This window comes from Panthera uncia, chromosome C2 (genome assembly GCF_023721935.1).
Source record: "Panthera uncia isolate 11264 chromosome C2, Puncia_PCG_1.0, whole genome shotgun sequence".
Classification (NCBI taxonomy): domain Eukaryota; kingdom Metazoa; phylum Chordata; class Mammalia; order Carnivora; family Felidae; genus Panthera; species Panthera uncia.
Window position 1 is genome coordinate 87,423,336 of NC_064810.1, and position 17,148 is coordinate 87,440,483.

Here is a 17,148-nt window from a genome sequence, read left to right on the forward strand (position 1 = left end):
GGATGAGTAATGTCATGGCAGCCAAAGTGTGCAGAGAACAGAGACACTGGTGATGTGCTGGTGAGAGTAGAGGATGTTGGGCAAGTGTGGTTATATGTTTATTTTTGAGAATGAGTGAGCCGGGGGGGGGGGGGGGGGAGAGAGAGGAAGAGAGAATCTCAAGCAGGCTCCACACTATCAGTACAGAGCCCAGCGTGGGGCTCAAACTCAGAAACTGTGAGATCATGACCAGAGCAGAAACCAAGAGTTGGACACTTAACGGACTGAGCCACCTAAGCATTCCGGGCAAGTGTGATTACTAAGGCAGGTGTAAAGGATACACATTTTGGGATTTCTGGACAACTTGAATTACTTTAGTACAAATAGTTTTAATATACATTCTGTCAGATTATCTTAAATATGCATTAGATTTTTGTAATTCTTTGGTAGAGTATATAATTATATCTTTTAAAATTCAGATAATTCATTTTATAAACTTAAGAATTATGTGATATATATGTTTTATATATGCCCTCCAAAATGGCCAGGACATGGCTAAATAAGTTGACTAGGAAAACAGCTAATGTAGGGACTTCCTAAATTTTTCAGATTGTATTATATGTGCAAATGGGCATACCTGTTGACATACCATTTTCCACAGATTTATTCACTCTTGAAATCCTAGAATGAAATATTTATTTCACTATTTAAATATTTATTAAATTACTATTAGGACTCTTTCCCTTAAGGAAATATAGTCTAAAAGGAAAAGCTAAATGAGTCGATGAAGAAAACAAAAGTAGAGAAAAACTAATTAGAGAAAACTGAGATTAGAGACATCTATGAGTGTGATGGAAGAAAGACTCAGTAATCACAGAAAAGGAAGAGAAGAGAAGCAGGCAGAGGAGGAACAAGAAAGACTAGCAACTGGAATGATCTAATTTAGTATTTTCCAAAGGTGGATAGATTTGTGTGAGTTTGTGCGTGGTATGTGTGTACACACCCTGGTAGTGAAAAACAAGTATCCATTGGGGTACAGGACTCTATTAGTCTATTTATGTTTGTTTTAAATTTTAAAAATTAAGTGTTACTAATATCTGATAGATGGGTTAAATTTGCACCCTCATTCCGGCCTTATGTCAGAAAGTTCTATCTAAAGTGGTACATAAAGGGATTGAGGAGTGGGGAGCTCCACAAGGCAGCTGTGGCAATCCCAGTCATTCACTTCTTTTCTGGGAGTTGCCACGAGTCTGAGCTTACTATTCTAAGTTTACTTGTGTTTGATAACGTAGACTTATGGAGTAATTTCAACCGAACCCTGCAAAACAGACAAATAATTTAAAGATTCATGCAAAAGAAACTGACTGTGAGAAATGTGAATAAGAATAGTAAAGAAGCAAATGGTAGAGCTGATACTTAAACTACTAGAATGAGCTTTTTTACCTATTATGATTTAATTATTTTAGAAGATGGCTAAGCATATAAGAGATTATCAAAAAAGATATTTGACATGTAGGAATACATCTTTGTTCCTTCAGTTTTCTATGTTTTAAAATACATGTAATTTAGGGGCACCTGGGTGGCTCAGTCGTTTAAGCATCCTACTCTTGATCTTGGCTCAGGTCATGATCTCACTGTTGTGAGATCAAGCCCCGCATTGGGCTCTGTGCTTGAATAGCACAGAGACTGCTTGGGATTCTCTCCGTCCCTCTGTCTCTGCCCCTCCACTGCTCACTTGCCAAGTGTGCACACACACACACACACACGCTCCCTCCCTCCCTCTCTTTCCCTCTCAAAATAAATAAACATTAAAAACAAGTAAAATGTATGTAATTCAGTAACACATGTTAATTATTTATAAATAACTAGAATGGATGTATGCCCAAACTTTTCTCTGTTAAGGGTGCTTGGTCAGTTTTTGGATAACAAGTAGCCCTATATAGCTTATAGCTCAAAAACTCATGAAAACTCTGATAAAACAATTGATGTTCATAGCAAATGACCCTGAGGTAAACAGTTCTAGCTGTAATCTAGTTTTTGTTTTGACTCACTTATGATGTCTGTAGAACATTTGTCCAGTAGGTCTACAAAGGATCTACCAACTGGTTCACAAGTGTCTTGTGCCAAAAGACCTTGGTGCCTGCAGAGGCTGATATGATACTATATGTTGATGTAACTGTGTATAATTTCAGTAAGTGTGTGCCATGTTTAATAAATGTTATTTTAATTCCTAGATATTATAACTTAACTACCCGAAAGTTATTTAGTAGCCCTGAAGTTGTTTAGATTGGCCATGGAGTTGGCAGCACAAATGAGAGTTCTAGTTAATTAAAGATAAGATCAGAGAGGAGCCAACTTAAAGGGATTATATTCTTTCTACAGTTATTCAGTGTATTTGCTTAGTTATCTTTTTAGTGTTTACTGACTTAATTCACTGGTTTGGTGGAGGAGGTAAAGCTCCTGCATTCCTTTCTGTGGCATCAGCTTGCCCTGTTACATAAAATTGTACTCTAGCACGTGGTGGAATCTGCACTGGTCAGCGTTAGACCGGAGAGCCACCACTTTGACAGGGTGTCTGAAAAACAACTTGTATATTTTACACAGAAGGACACAGAAAATAATGTGCTATGACTTAGCAATTGAGATGATGGGGTAAACTCTGTAAAATGTAGACTCTGAAGAGATTAAACTTTAATAAGTTTTGATTGAAATTGTTTCAAAACCAATCATGCATTTGTTTTTATTATTAAACAGAATATATAGAAGATAAGTTCATACCAGTCCTTGTGGCTCATGATCATAGATTATGAACATGCTATACTGGGCCCTATCGCAGTAATATTTGCACCAGTTAAGTTGAATGGGGTGAGTGTACACTTTGTGCAAATCCATCTTTTCCAGTCTCCCTTTTGTTCATTGTGTCAACCTTTTAGGAGTGTTGTAAAGATTCAGTGCCTGCCACTTACTACCCCAAAAGTTGCTGCTGTTGCTTATATAAGATAATAGTTGTTTAGGGGGGGAAGGATAATCGTTGGTGGCAGGGACCTTACAGAGGTAAATAAAAATAATTTGATAACATGGAAACTTGTTGTGGGAAATCTCTTAAGCTGAATTTGTTTTAGGGCACACTGAATATTGTACTTTCCTTTTTCTCAGCAGCAGCAACTTGTGATTGGCGGTACCGGATATTCAATTGCACATCCCCACATCAATGCACTGCCAATGGTAAGAATTCCTCCCACTCCGAATGGTGGAGTGTTTTAATTGGTCTTTTTATTATTCTCTTACTTGGGAGTGTCTCTTAAGAATTTTTAAAGTTTGTCATAGGTTGACAAAATATATCTGTGTTCCCAGAGTAAAGAAATGTTTTAAAAAATATATGTAAGGTAAGGCACTTAAAGTAATTTTTGATTATTTAGTTAAAAAAGAAAAGGGCGAACCCTTACTTTGGAGAGTTCCATCATCTATAGATTGTATAACCACTTGGCTGTAGTTATCAGGATGAAAACTATTATTATATAGCGATCATCTTGTATTTTAACAGGTGGGCTATATTTTATGAATAGAATTTTCTTGTTAAATAGTCTTTTTGCATATTGCATTTATCTTAATATTTATAGTTAATGGGCAGTTAAATGTCTAAAATTCTACCTGTTTTTAGTGAGTGAATGATTTCCAAGAGAACCATCCTTAATATTTAAAAAGATCATTTAGAAACCTTTCTCTGTGGAATAAACATCTGTGAACTGTGTTATACAGCAGAAAAGCCAATCTGTAAGAGCTGAGATAGCTCTCTTTTCTGTATATGTCTTGGATAACTTTTGGCAAGAACTCTTCTGCAATTAAATGATAGAATTGGGCTAAATTTCTAAAGTTTATTCTAACTGTAGGCTGAGTGATCTCATTACTGTTAACTAAAATCAGAATGACTCTCCCTTACAAAAAGTAATTCTTTACCTAAGTGGTATTGGTATGTATTTTAGAGTTCTATAAATAGGACAATTAATTACTTAACAATAATCAATTTCAAAATGTTTTCTGTAGTACATTATTAAAACTTTTTTTTACTTAATCAAATTTTTTATTTTAAACATTAAATCAAACAGCTATAGAAACTGAAAAAGACTTCTAGAACTTGGTGGGAAATAGTAGATGTATCAGTCTGAAATAAAAGCTACTAAAAATTAACTAGAATCAGAATAAGTGGGTGAGATGAGTTATCTGTGAACAAATTCCTAGGAAATGATTCATTTTAAAGACGGGCTGGTCAGTATGTTGATAAGAGGAAAATTTCTTCTCTCTTTCCCCCCTCTTATTTTCTTCAACATTCCCCATTAACTGCTGAGAGAGAATGTTTTGTGTGGCCTTACTTGACACAATGACATGGTTCTTCATTAGTTTATGAGACGCTTGCTGGGTTCTTTAGGGTGTTTGGGTGACTCATTAACCATTGTTAAAATCTGCTGTTTTCTTCTGAAGCATTATAGTTTCTCATGTAAGAAACAGCTCTCTGGTAAATCAGCATCATCATTTGGATTACCTGCCCTTGGCTTTATGTTTGAAGTTCACATTTGAAACCTGTTGGTTTTCTTGATAGTCTTAACTATTTGTGGCATGTCCCCCTTAAGAATCCATTGTGCAGGCCTGTTGGGTATGTGAGGTACAGGTGCTGTGTAACTGGCTACCTCTTCTAAGTACCTATCTTCAAGTGAGTTTTTGAATGTGTCCCTCACAGACTGTATGTTGTTTTGTTTTTGGAACAGCTCTTAGACTATATTTCAAATCAGGTTATTTCCAACACATTTACCAATTTTGTTGAGAATTCCTTAAATCATTTTTGAGTCATGATCACAGAAATTTATGTTAGTTCTAAAAATGTGTTAGTGTTAGAGATGAAAAAGGCCAGGATTACAACAAACTTGCTTATAGTCTAGCTGAGGACACGACAGCCATTTGTACATACTTGCATGATGTGCTAATAAATTTATAGGTATTGGTTCACAGTGGTGGTTTTCTCATGAACCTGAGAAATGCCTGTGTTTTGAGTTAAACCTGTGCTATGTAGTATCTTACATTCTTTCCCTGAAAATGCCATAAAGGAATGCTTTGTGGGAACACTTACCTTACCTCTACCACCCCACCCCCACCCTCAACTTTGTTTTTGATATAAATAAGCATGAGGGATTCATAATATTCTTTTTTGCTTATTCTTCACTTGGCTAGGTACAATTTATTTTAACTCTAATTGTACCTTACATCATCATGCTTTACAGCTACTTTCCTAAATAAATGTGGATCCCATTGTATTAATATAATCTATTGGCCTACAAGTGTATATTATTATTTTAACTTTTTATTGTGCACATTTTCAGACATACACTGAAGAAGACAGAATAGCGTAATGAACTCAGCTGCAGTGGTCAGGAATTTTGTTTCATCTTTAACCACCTTGTTTCCATGTCCCCCCCCGCCCCCCATTATTTTGGAGCCAATACATGTATCATATGATTTCATTCATACATATTTTATTTAGTATGTAGCTACGTAAGATATGGACTATTAAAATTATATATATACATATATATATACACACACACACACACAATACCATTAATCACACTTGAAAAAGTGGTAATTTTTTTATTTGAAAAGGGATTTAAATATACTTTTGAAAAATTATAGTGAAAACCAAAATTGGTCATCTTAAACATTTTTAAGTGTGTAGTTAGTACACTTAAGTGTAGTGTTAACTCTATTCACATTGTTGTACAACAGATCTCTAGAACTTTCTCGTCTTGCAAAACTCAAACAGATTGAAACTGATATCCGTTAAACAGAAAAATGCCCATTTCTCCCTCTTACCGGCAGCTGGCAACAAACATTTTCCTTTTCGGTTTTATGAGTTTGACTACTTTAGATACTTTATATTTAGTATAAGTGGAATCATACAGTATTTGTCTTCTGTGATTGGCTTACTTAGCATAATGTCCTTTGGTCTGATCAGTCTTGTAGCATGTAGCATGTGACAGGATTTCCTTCTTTTTAAAGGTTGATATTCCATTGTATGCATATATCATATTTTCTTTATTCATTCATTAGTGTATGCTTAGGTTGCTTCCATCTTTGGCTGTTGTGGATGATGCTGCAGTGAACATGGGTGTGCAAATAATCTCTTCAAGATCCTGCTTTCACTTCTGGGTACATACCCAGAAATGAGATTGCTGGATCATATGGAAACCTCCATAGTGTTTTCCAGAGTGGCTGCACCATTTTCTATTCCCACCAAAAGTGCACAAGTATTCTGATTTCTCTTTGTCTACATTCTCTACATTCTGTCCAACACTTGTTATTTTCTGTGGTGTTCTTTTATTTTTTTGATAGTGGACATTCTAATGCATGAGATGATGACAATAATTTCTTAATATCAGTAAGGAGCTGTTTAGTTTAAATGTTCCTCATTTGCTCATAAATAATGTTTCTACAGAGTCACTACAAAATCCATACATTACATTTGGATGGTATATACACCTTAACTCTTCTACCTTCTTTATTATATTTTTTCCCTTTTACTTGCCATGTAAATTTCCTCATTCTGTGTTTATTATTATTGTTATTATTATTAATTTTTAATGTTTATTTACTTTTGAGAGAGAGACAGAGACAGAGTGTGAGTGGGGAGGGGCAGAGAGCAAAGGAGACACAGAATCCAAAGCAGGCTCCAGGCTCTGAGCTGTCAGCAGAGAGCCCATTGTGGAACTCAAACTCACAGACTGTGAGATCATGACCTGAGCTGAAGTCGGATGCCTAACTGACTGAACCACCCAGGCACCCCTATTTTTTAAATTGCATCCCTGTAGTAAAAAGCTTCTCTTTCCCTTGTACTTTTTTGTAAATCAGTAGTTATATCAAAGAGCTTAATCTAATTCAGGTTTTTCTTGCTTTATTTTGTGGTGTTAGGGTGACAGAATATTTCATAAGGAGGTGCTGAGTACTCCAAGAAGAAATAGCTGTTTAATTGTCTCTGTTTGTGAGATTAGGTTACTGTTGATCACTGCCTAGATCTCTTATTTCTATGCAAACATTCAAAATGTTGATATCCTAATTATATCAAGGCTTCATATATGATCTGTAATATCTCTGTAAAAGAAACTTCCCTCATCAGATGCTTGGTTACTCTGTGGCACAGTTTGCACAGGAAAGGCATACTAATTACTTGATTCTTTCCTTTATTTACCAACTTTCAAAGTATTTGAGTTGTTTCCTAGAATCTTGGAAAAGTAGACCAGTGAGGATTTTTTTCTTTTTTTTGAAGTGTCATTGAGCTTGTAGATTGAAATAGTTTATGTTTATTGCATTGTAGTTTTTATTTTGATGATGATGATGCTCATTGTCTTGGCCAGACAAGGCTTTTTAAGTTGGCTTTTACATAAACTTCTTTTTCTTTCATATATGTAAAATATTAGGTATTATTAAATATAAATGTAATATAACATTAAAATATAAAATATAGAATATATATGTGAAATATGTCAGATATAAATAAATATATAAAATACATATAGAAGTATTACATAGGATTTTTTGTCTTAATATATGTTTATATATCTAAACCAGTACCACCAACATGATTACTAAAAACTGCTTTTTTGGCCTTTGTCCTGCTGGGGTTTACAGTGTTAAGTATTCTGTTTTATAGTACTTGAAGTACATTCACCTGTATGATTTTTCTGCCATCTTGTTATATAGTCAGGTCCGTTTGTTTCATTTTATTTTTAGTGTTTAGCATTTAAGTGTTTTGATTTAGTTTTGTTTTATAATTATATATAAATCATTCATGTTAATTATAAATAAGGTACATTTTTATTTCTCCCCTTATAGGTAACAGGTTTTAACTATATTGCTATTTAAAAAATATATATACATAAGCAAACCCACATGTATACGTAAACTAGAGATCATCTTAAAGCACTGTATAGAGCTAGCCTGCCTTCCTTTTAATAACTGTGTAGTAGTCCATTACATGGATGTACCTAACTTGTTTCAAGAATGGGAGTTTTATGTGTGACCATAAATATGCATATTATTTTTTTAGGCAATTTGCCAAATTCCCTTAGACATTTTGGCATCTTCTGTTTTTTTTTTTTTTTCCCCCACTCACAAACAGTATATAGTCAGAACTTATATATATATAGTCTGAAAGTTGAGAAATCGTATCTCACTATAGTTCTAATTTGCATCTTTTCATATTTTTTAGAACTATTTGTGTGTCTTTTTCTTTGAACTGTTGAAAAGATAGATTCTTATTTTCAAGAAAATCTGTCAACTTTTTTGATCCGTCCCTCAGACCTCCTATTTTCTCTTGTTCTGAGTCTGTAGTCATGTCACAACTTCTAAAAATTAATTTGGTTTAACAGTAATATTTTTCTGCTAAGAAAACAACTAAGCTGACTGGCTGTCCTATGTTTGATTTCAGGGGAATTGGACCCTTGATATAACCATTTTATTTGGAAAATGAACCCAGAAAGTTCCTGTGGGTGTGATGGAGTAGTGGGGAAGTAAGAAAAGATAGAGGCCAGTAAGGATGCCTTAAACAGTAGATTACTGTTGTGGGCAGTTGAGGCTCAAATCATGTAGGGACCTCTGGGAGACTGAATAGAACATGCCTCTGAGTTATTTCACTCAAGGGGCATTGAAGTGGGAGTAATTTGTCTACCAACTCCCTTTCCATATTGGTGGAGTTACGCTTTCAGGGTGGGCAGGTCCTCAGCAACTTCTCCCTGACCTAAACCTGTGGCCAGAGATGACCCGTAGGTGTTAGTGTAAAAAAGCTGCCTCGTTCCTAAGAAAAGTTGAGCGGTAAGTGGATGTGGGCTGGGCACTGCCAGCTCTGTTGCATCAGTGAATGTTCCAGTTTGCAGTTACATTCTCAGTGTAAATTAGTAAATCATTCTTCTCATTCATAAATTGTTCTAGTGTATTTTGTTAACATTTATTCTCTCAGAACTATATTATCCTAAGAGAACTGATAAAAGTAAGTTGTAGCTTGCTAGACTGAGGATAAGGCCCCAAAGAGTTGTGACCCTTCCTAGAGGTAGGATCATTGAGGTGGTGCATATTGAGAAACCAATGATCTGTTCCCTTTTACTATCTACTTTTTTTTTTTTTAAGTTTATCTATTTATTTTGAGAGAGAGAGAACATTCCAGACAAGCTCCACACTGTCAGCACAAAGCCCAACTCAGGGTTGCAACTCACAAACTGAGATCGTGACCTGAGCCGAAACCAAGAGTCGGACGGACAGTTAACCACCTGAGCCAGCCAGGCGCCCCTACTACCTACTTTTTAATTATATCATCTGTGAATTAACTTGTTCTATTCATTGTAGAAAACTTCATTGTCATTATTTATCATCTTTTGTTGTCATGTGATTTTGAAGTGGTGTTATTAAATGTGAAGAATGAATGGCATTACTATATAGATGGCATTGTATATTCATATTCATTTGGTTGTGAATTTACGCCTCTGGAGAATTAATTTTCAAATCAGTAGTAAAATGCATGTTGGACTTCTATTAATCCCCTGTATCTTACCACTGGATGATTGTTCTTTGATGTGAGGCTTCTGTAACTAAAATGGAACCTGAAAGATTGTGTTATCTATCATTTGAAAGTCAAAGAAAGCTTGAATTCTTACATAGATTTAAGCCTTACCTTAAATGTAATAGTAGAACTTGTTATGGTGGGTTGCTGTTGTTATTTAAAAATTGATCTTCATGCTTCACATAATTTTGGCATCTGTTCCCTAGGTTTTAATATGGACACCATGCAACTAGAAACAAAATGTAGCTCTCTTCTTATCTCAAGGAACCCAGAATAGAATGAGAGCAAGAATTTAAAACTCACATAGAGGTAGAGAATGGGTGTTAAATGGAAAAATGTTAGGGGCCCCTGGGTGGCTCAGTCGGTTAAATGTCCGACTTTGGCTCAGGTCATGATCTCATGGTCCGTGGGTTCAAGCCCCACATCTGGCTCTGTGCTGACAGCTCAGAGCCTGGAGCCTGCTTCGGATTCTGTGTCTCCCTCTCTCTCTGCCCGTCCCCCACTCATGCTCTGTCTCTCTGTCTCTCTCTCTCTCTCTGTCAAAAATAAATAGACATTAAGAAAAGCGACTTAAAAAATAAATAAAATGAAAAGTGTCCTTGGGGCACCTGGGTGGCTCAGTCGGTTGAACTTCCAACTCTTGATTTAGGCTCACGTCATGATCCCAGGGTCATGGGATCGAGCCGCATATCCCCCCTCTTTTGGGTGCTTGGGTGTTCTCTCTTGGTTAAAAAAGGCGGCGGTGGGGCGTCCTATCTTCACTTGTTTTCTGGCCTTATTTTTAAGTATTTCAAACTTTTCAAACGGTCTGTACTATGTTAAATTCAGTCTTACTAGTAGGTTCTAACACATTTCAGGGGTGGGCTACGTGATTTAGTATTAGCAGTACAGCCATAACATTTGAAACTACAGGCCGTTGCAAATTTCTTGAATGTATTGAAGCCATTGGGAGTCTCTATTTTTTACCATTCTTCCTTTTATCAATCCATCCATCTTTCCAGTGGATAGTAATGCATTTTTTTTGTTATTTAAGTTTTAATTTTTTGCTCCGAAAGGAAATTAACATAGTAAAGTTTGGTATGTAAAAGACAGGAGTTTCTGATTTTAATATGTACTATTTATTCTCTTGTGCATGTTCTGCCAGTTACTGCCTTTTTAAGCCAGTTACTTTCAGTCATATCTTTTGATTGTTTTCCTCTGGTTCATTGGAACAGAGATCCTTCACAATGACTAGTTTCTCTCCTTCCTGTGATTGCCATTTTCTCCTATAAGCAGGATCGTTAAAAAAAAAGATGCTAATGCTCTTATTTCACTATATTATTTATTTCTAGTCGGATGTTTAATGGGATCATTTTATTATAATTTGACCCTTTTAAAAAATGACTTAGAACACAAGGGTTTGCGAATTTAGAGTAGATTACATAGAAATACTTCAAATGTGAAGTATTTGGAGACACCAAAAGACATTTGATTAATTTAAAAGTTCTTTGATGAATGATAAAGTAAATAAAAATCCGACCAGAAATGGAAGGATGAATGAATGTTCTGTGATAGAGTGTAAATATCTTATTTAAATAAGTCTCTGTAACTTTGTGAGGTTTTTAATATCTCTGTTTTATAGATGAGGAAACAATTATTCCTGTTTATAATCACCTAGATGATAAATTGTAGAGATAGCTCTGAACTAGGTCTTGTTTCCACAGTTCTGTCCTTTCCTGAGAGTTGTCTGCACTACTGTTCCAATACAGAGATGGGAACCATGGTGAAATGGGACTGGGGTGGGACCATAGGTTCTCACAAAGATCACTTCTCCTTTATTTTCCATGAGAAACAGTTAAGGAATAAAATTGTTATACTGTCCTTCAAAACAAAAGAAATTATATCCATTTAAAAAATATAGAGGTTTCAGTGTTCATAAATTTATTCAAAAAATTAAGGTTTTTTGTTATTTTCATTCAAAGGAGAGATTTGATAAATTAGCTGAAATTTCAGAAACTAAGTCACAGTAAAGCATTTGATTTGAAAATTGTGAACTTTTGAAGTATATTTTGTGTTTCCTTCACTAATCTATAAAATCATTTAATTGTTTTATAATGCTATTTAATATATTCCCTACATGATTGTAGTTCCCTACAACTGTGGATAGAATAAAATAAACAGTGGCTTTCATAAAAGTAAATAGTTTATTATTATTTTTAATGTTTATTATTTTTGGGAGAGAGAGAGAGAGACAGAGTATGAGCAGGGAAGGGGCAGAGAGAGAGGGAGGCACAGAGCCTAACGCAGGGCTCGATCTCATAGACCACGGGATCATGACATGCACCATAGTAGGATGCTTAACCGACTGAGCCACCCAGGTGACCCAAAATAAATACTTTAAGTTCACGTATTTGGAAATGATATGTAAGCCATTTATCTACCTGTTTTTTTTCTTTTATAGTGGGTACTCCCCATAGTAGAGATGGAAATTTATTTCAAAAACAAACTTTCTCTGATCTATCTGCCACGTGGGGATGACGTTTTTACCATCACCAATAAGTTTGTGTGTGTGTGTGTGTGTGTGTGTGTGTGTGTGTGTGTGAGAGAGAGAGAGAGAGAGAGAGAGAGAGAGAGACAGACAGACAGACAGACAGAGAGAGAGACAGAGAGAGGTGACTCATTGAGACACCTTGGCCCTTGGCCCTTGTTTGCCACTGTGTCTTCCTCCCCTTTCCACCTCCACATCTGGACCCTCAGTCTATAGTTGTGGTAGCCACTAGTGATATGTGGCTGTTGAGCACTTGAAATATGACTAGTCATGGTTGAGATCTGCTATAAATATAAAATGTATTCTGGGTTTTAAAGATAAAGAAAAATATTGATTTTAAAATACTGATTATAAGAAATGATCATATTTGGGTTATATATTGAGTTAAATATATTAGTAGAAAAATTGCCACCTGTTTCTCCTTAAAATTTTCATGTGGCTACCAGAAAATTTAGAATTACATAATGTGGTTTGCATTGTGGCTTGCCTTTTATATCTGTTAATAGTGTTGCCCTAGACCTTGCCAGTCACAGCTACCTGACCATAGTTTCTCCTTATTTGTCAGAAACAAGTAATGAGAGCAGTGAAGAACTTGGCTAATGCTAAGATCTGGGGAAACAGGAGTGACCCTCAAAGCATTCCTAAAATTAGTTCATGGTGTTGCCAGGTGAACTGGGGGAGACCTAGCCTGTCCCATAGGTGTCATCAAAAGTTCTTGGTCTTGTCACAAGAAAGAGTTCAAGGACAGACATGTGACACTGTGACACAAGTGAGGAAGTTTATTAAAGTGAAAATACAGTCTGGGGATGTGAGCTAGGGTGAGAGAAGCTGGAGCACCTGGGGTTTGTTGGGTCTCTATCTTTTATTGAGAGCTGTTAACTAGGGGGTGGAATATTCATTACCTGGGCATGGATGCAAGGTGTTAGGAGTTTTCTTCCTTATTTGGTCAGGGTTTCCTGTCGTCTCATCTGCTATTTTGAGCCTGTCCAGTTTGATGAGGTTTGATGTGGTTTGATGTAGAGTGCTGCCGCCAGGCCTCTGACTTTCCCCATAGCCAGCAATGACTTCCTTGTTGCTGGCCTCCAGGTATTCTGTTAGAACCTAACTAACTGCCTACTCTAACAATGGGTCTATGTTATAAAGGTAAGTAAGTTGTCATCACTCACTAAGTAGGTCCTAATTTTACAAATAGGAATTAGGGCCTAGAGAAGTGATGTCACTTTACGTATTTTGTCATGGTTACAGAACCGAGACTTGAATCAGATGTCCTCACTTGTAGTCCAGCGTTCTTAAAAATTGTATATCCTACAAATTCATAGAATCAGAATATTTTTCAAAGGTGAATCATGAGAGCTTTCAGAGGAGCTCAAGAGGAGACAGAATAAGGATTAAAGCATTTTAGTTAGAGATGTCTAGGTTTTGTGTTGATGTTTTTTTACCCTCCATTACTATTCAGTGCTAAAGATGCAAAATGTCAGGAAAATTTTCTTTTATTAAGATGAGATTTTTTTTTTTCTTATCTATTTGTGTTATTTTCTTATTTGGAAGATCGGTTATTCAGTGCTTGCTTTCCTTTGTCTACACTTGTCAAATCATTTTTTCCCTAAATTTTTCCCAGTTGTGAAGTTTCCATTTGGTTCTTTTTACTTTGTACTTCTGAGAACTTCTGTGTTTCCTGTCATTATAAGTGTATGCTTTTACCCTGGGGAGGATGGATGAAAATAGCTGCCTTAACATTTTTGTTTGATAATTCTCATATCTGGGTAATCTCAAGATTGGCATCTTTTCTGGTCTTTTTCTTTGAGAATTGGTCAGATTTTCCTGATTCTGTGTATGTAAAATAAATTTGTGTTGTGTCTTGTCAGGAGAATGTTGACTTTTTTTTTTTTTTTTTTTTTTTTTAATTAAAACAGGTGATGAGCATGGTTAGGTTCATGAGAACTGCACGTTCTCAGTGTTTGTGGCCTGGGCGTTGTCAGTCTCTAGCGCCAGTTCAGTTTTCAAAGCCTTTGCCCTGCTGCTTTTGGTCTCCTTCTCTTGCATGCACCACTCAGGGTTAGTGTGGTACCTGAAGAGTGGCTTCTATCAGAAGGTCTCAAAACCTTAGCTTCTTTGGGTGTGTTCTTCATACATGTGTTGGGATGCCTTTGGGACTTGTATTGGTTCATGTACAGAGTTACAGGATTCCCTCCTCCAGCTCTCAATCTGTGGCTCCCAGAGGCCTTTTCTTGGTTTAGTTTGGCTTTTCAGATAGAAAGAGACTGAATCAGTCAAGCTCCTGAGGAGAAAAAGAAAAGCCAAAAAGAGATTTATCAATTATAGCTTTTTTGAAGTGGAAAAATAGGGAGTTATAATTTTAAGAATGAAGTTGAGATCCTACTGAACAAATTCTCCCACAAATTGTGACTACAGTCTCTGGCCAACATATAAAAAAACATGAGGACACTATAGGGCAAACACAAACAAGTAGAAACTGGACTGGAGTGGTTTCTTAAAAAAAGGGAATGGCCTTGGGTGAGTTTCTCATCTTGATGGTGTTTTGCTTCAGGCAGACTCCTCTTGGGTTGTTTGCAGTCTTACTGGCTTGAGGAATGAGATCAAATTCACAAATACCACAGCAGCTGTAGAGTGATGGCAGTCTAGCAGGAGGAAGAGGGAAGAAATTCCGGAAAAGAAAGAACCACAGTGGTGGAATACCAGATTCTATGTATAAACTCTGCCAAATATGTGGCTGACCCCTAAACTGGAAACAGTTCAGATGTCTGTCAACAAGAAAATAGATAAACTGCTGTGTATATATAACACGGTACTACTGAGTAATAGGAAGAGAGTATTGATACTTGCACCAACCTGGATTAATCTCTGAAACATCATGCTGAGTGAACGTAGCCTTACAGAAAACTAGGACATGATTATGATTCCATTTCTGTGATGTCCCCCAAACATGCAAACTTACATATTTCTGTATTGGGGTAGGGCAAACAAAACTAATGTTGGGAAAAAAAAGTGATTAGAGGGCTTAGAAATGGATGCATGGGTGTTGGAGACAAGGATTAAGTGGGAATGGGCATGTGGGAATTTTCTAGGGTGGTGGTAATACCCTATATCCTGTTAGGGATTTGCATTAGTTAAGTATATCATTGAATGGTAAGTCTAATATCTATCCATTTTATTTGTGTAAATTTTTTCTTTGAGAGAAACACTGTATTAAACACTATACTATAATTAATGACAGAGAAACTGAAGTATATATGGGGAAAGTGTACTGATCTGCAACTTATTTTGAAATGGTTCAGAAGTTAAGATCAATTGAGAGGATGGTAAGACAAATAGAAGGAAATGTTAATTCTAAAGGCTTGGTGGTGGCTATGTGAATATTTTCTATACAGTCTTAAATTTTTTTTCTGTATGTTTGAAAATTTTCACAATAAAATGTTTTAAAACTACTAGTGGGTAATATTTTTCTAAACCACTTTCCTGTTTAATAGGTTGTTAGTAGCTTTCATCAAAATTGATATTTTTTAAATTTGAAAATACTTTAAAATTTTATGAGTGACATTTTTCTGCCTTCTGAATTCTGAACTTTAAAGGATGCAGTAAGATACAGAAATATAAAGAATAAAAGTAAGGCAAAACATACCCCCACACACAAATAATTTGATTACTTCAAAGTGATACAGCAAAGGCTTATTAAGATCATTTATAATACATAAATTCTGAGGGGATGGATACATAATTAGAGTATGCTCAGAGTCAAGTATGATGAATGGGATATGGAATCCCTGGGTTTGCTTATTTTGAATATGTTTTTGAAAATACTATTAGAGGCAATTATTAGATTCTCTTTCCATTTTTTAAATTGACCAGTTGTCATTTATGAAGTTTGACTTAGAACACATTCTTTTACGTGCATTGTATTTATTTATCAAGAGGAATGTTGCATGATTTTTATGCTAGAATTATTAGGCTAAATTAATTTGTTTTTTAAAAATCTGTATTTTAGGAATATAGTGATAGTATGTTAATGAGTTGGTAGGTTAAAAAGCATATGATCATTTTTGCAAAATTTTGTGGTTCTTTTGTAAAGTTTTGGGAGAGAAGTATAGTGCTAATAAAAATATAAATTTTTAATTATATTTATAATATATTTAATATATATTATTTATATAATATATAAATATATATAATATATAAATATATAAATATATATTTAATATTATATTTATTATATTTATATATAATATAATATAACATAATATACCCAGGGGGCTCCTGGGTAGCTCAGTCGGTTAAGCATCCGACTTTGGCTCAGGTCATGATCTCACAGTTCATAGGATTCTGTGTCTCCCTCTCTGTCTCTCTCCCCTCCCCTGCTTGTGCTCTGTCTCTCAAAAATAAAAAATGAAATAATGTAATATCCAATATTAAGTATAATGTTTATAAAATACTAATTCATTTCTTAGCCTCCATTTATTTACTGTTAGGAAATCTATTCTGAAAGGCTTGATTTTCAAAATGTATATATCCGAATAAATTTTAAGCAGGTGAGGATGAGAGAAAAGTAAAACCTTAATATTAAAATATAAAATGTAATAATGAGATGTGAGATTTAAAAAAATTTTTTAATATTTTTACTTATATTTGAGAGCGAGACACACACAACAGAGTGCAAGTGGGGGAGGGGCAGAGAGAGGGGGAGACACAGAATCCGAAGCAGGCTCTAGACTCTGAGCTGTCAGCACAGAACCCAACAGGAGGCTCAAACCCATGAGCAGTGAGATCATGACCTGAGCTGAAGTCAGATGCTTAACCGACTGAGTCACCCAGGCACCCCAAGATGTGGGATTTTTAGCAATTAATTTGATCATCTTAGTTTCTTTTTTATTGGCATTTTTTTCTTACCCAGTCATAAAAGGAGACTTTCCAACAAAACTCAGCAGTTATTAGATATATTTTAGAAAATAAAAAGTTATATGAAATTGTGTTATATATGAAATTATGTTACAGAGTTTCCTATTTTCTTAGTGATCAAAATAGATTTGGA

At 35.4% G+C, this 17,148-nt stretch overlaps 1 protein-coding gene across 9 annotated transcripts in view; it reads left to right on the forward strand.

Moving 5' to 3' along the window:
* The window catches only part of TBL1XR1 (TBL1X/Y related 1), a 178,086-nt gene that overhangs the window by 86,751 nt on the left and 74,187 nt on the right, over positions 1–17,148 (forward strand). For 4 of the 9 annotated variants that reach the window (XM_049628538.1, XM_049628537.1, XM_049628536.1 and 1 more), the window contains 2 exons: positions 2,734–2,844; positions 3,136–3,204. The gene's annotated coding sequence lies outside the window, so the exon portion shown is untranslated. The remainder of the gene's footprint in view (positions 1–2,733; positions 2,845–3,135; positions 3,205–17,148) is intronic. The other 5 variants (XM_049628547.1, XM_049628541.1, XM_049628540.1 and 2 more) reach the window with 2 other exon arrangements.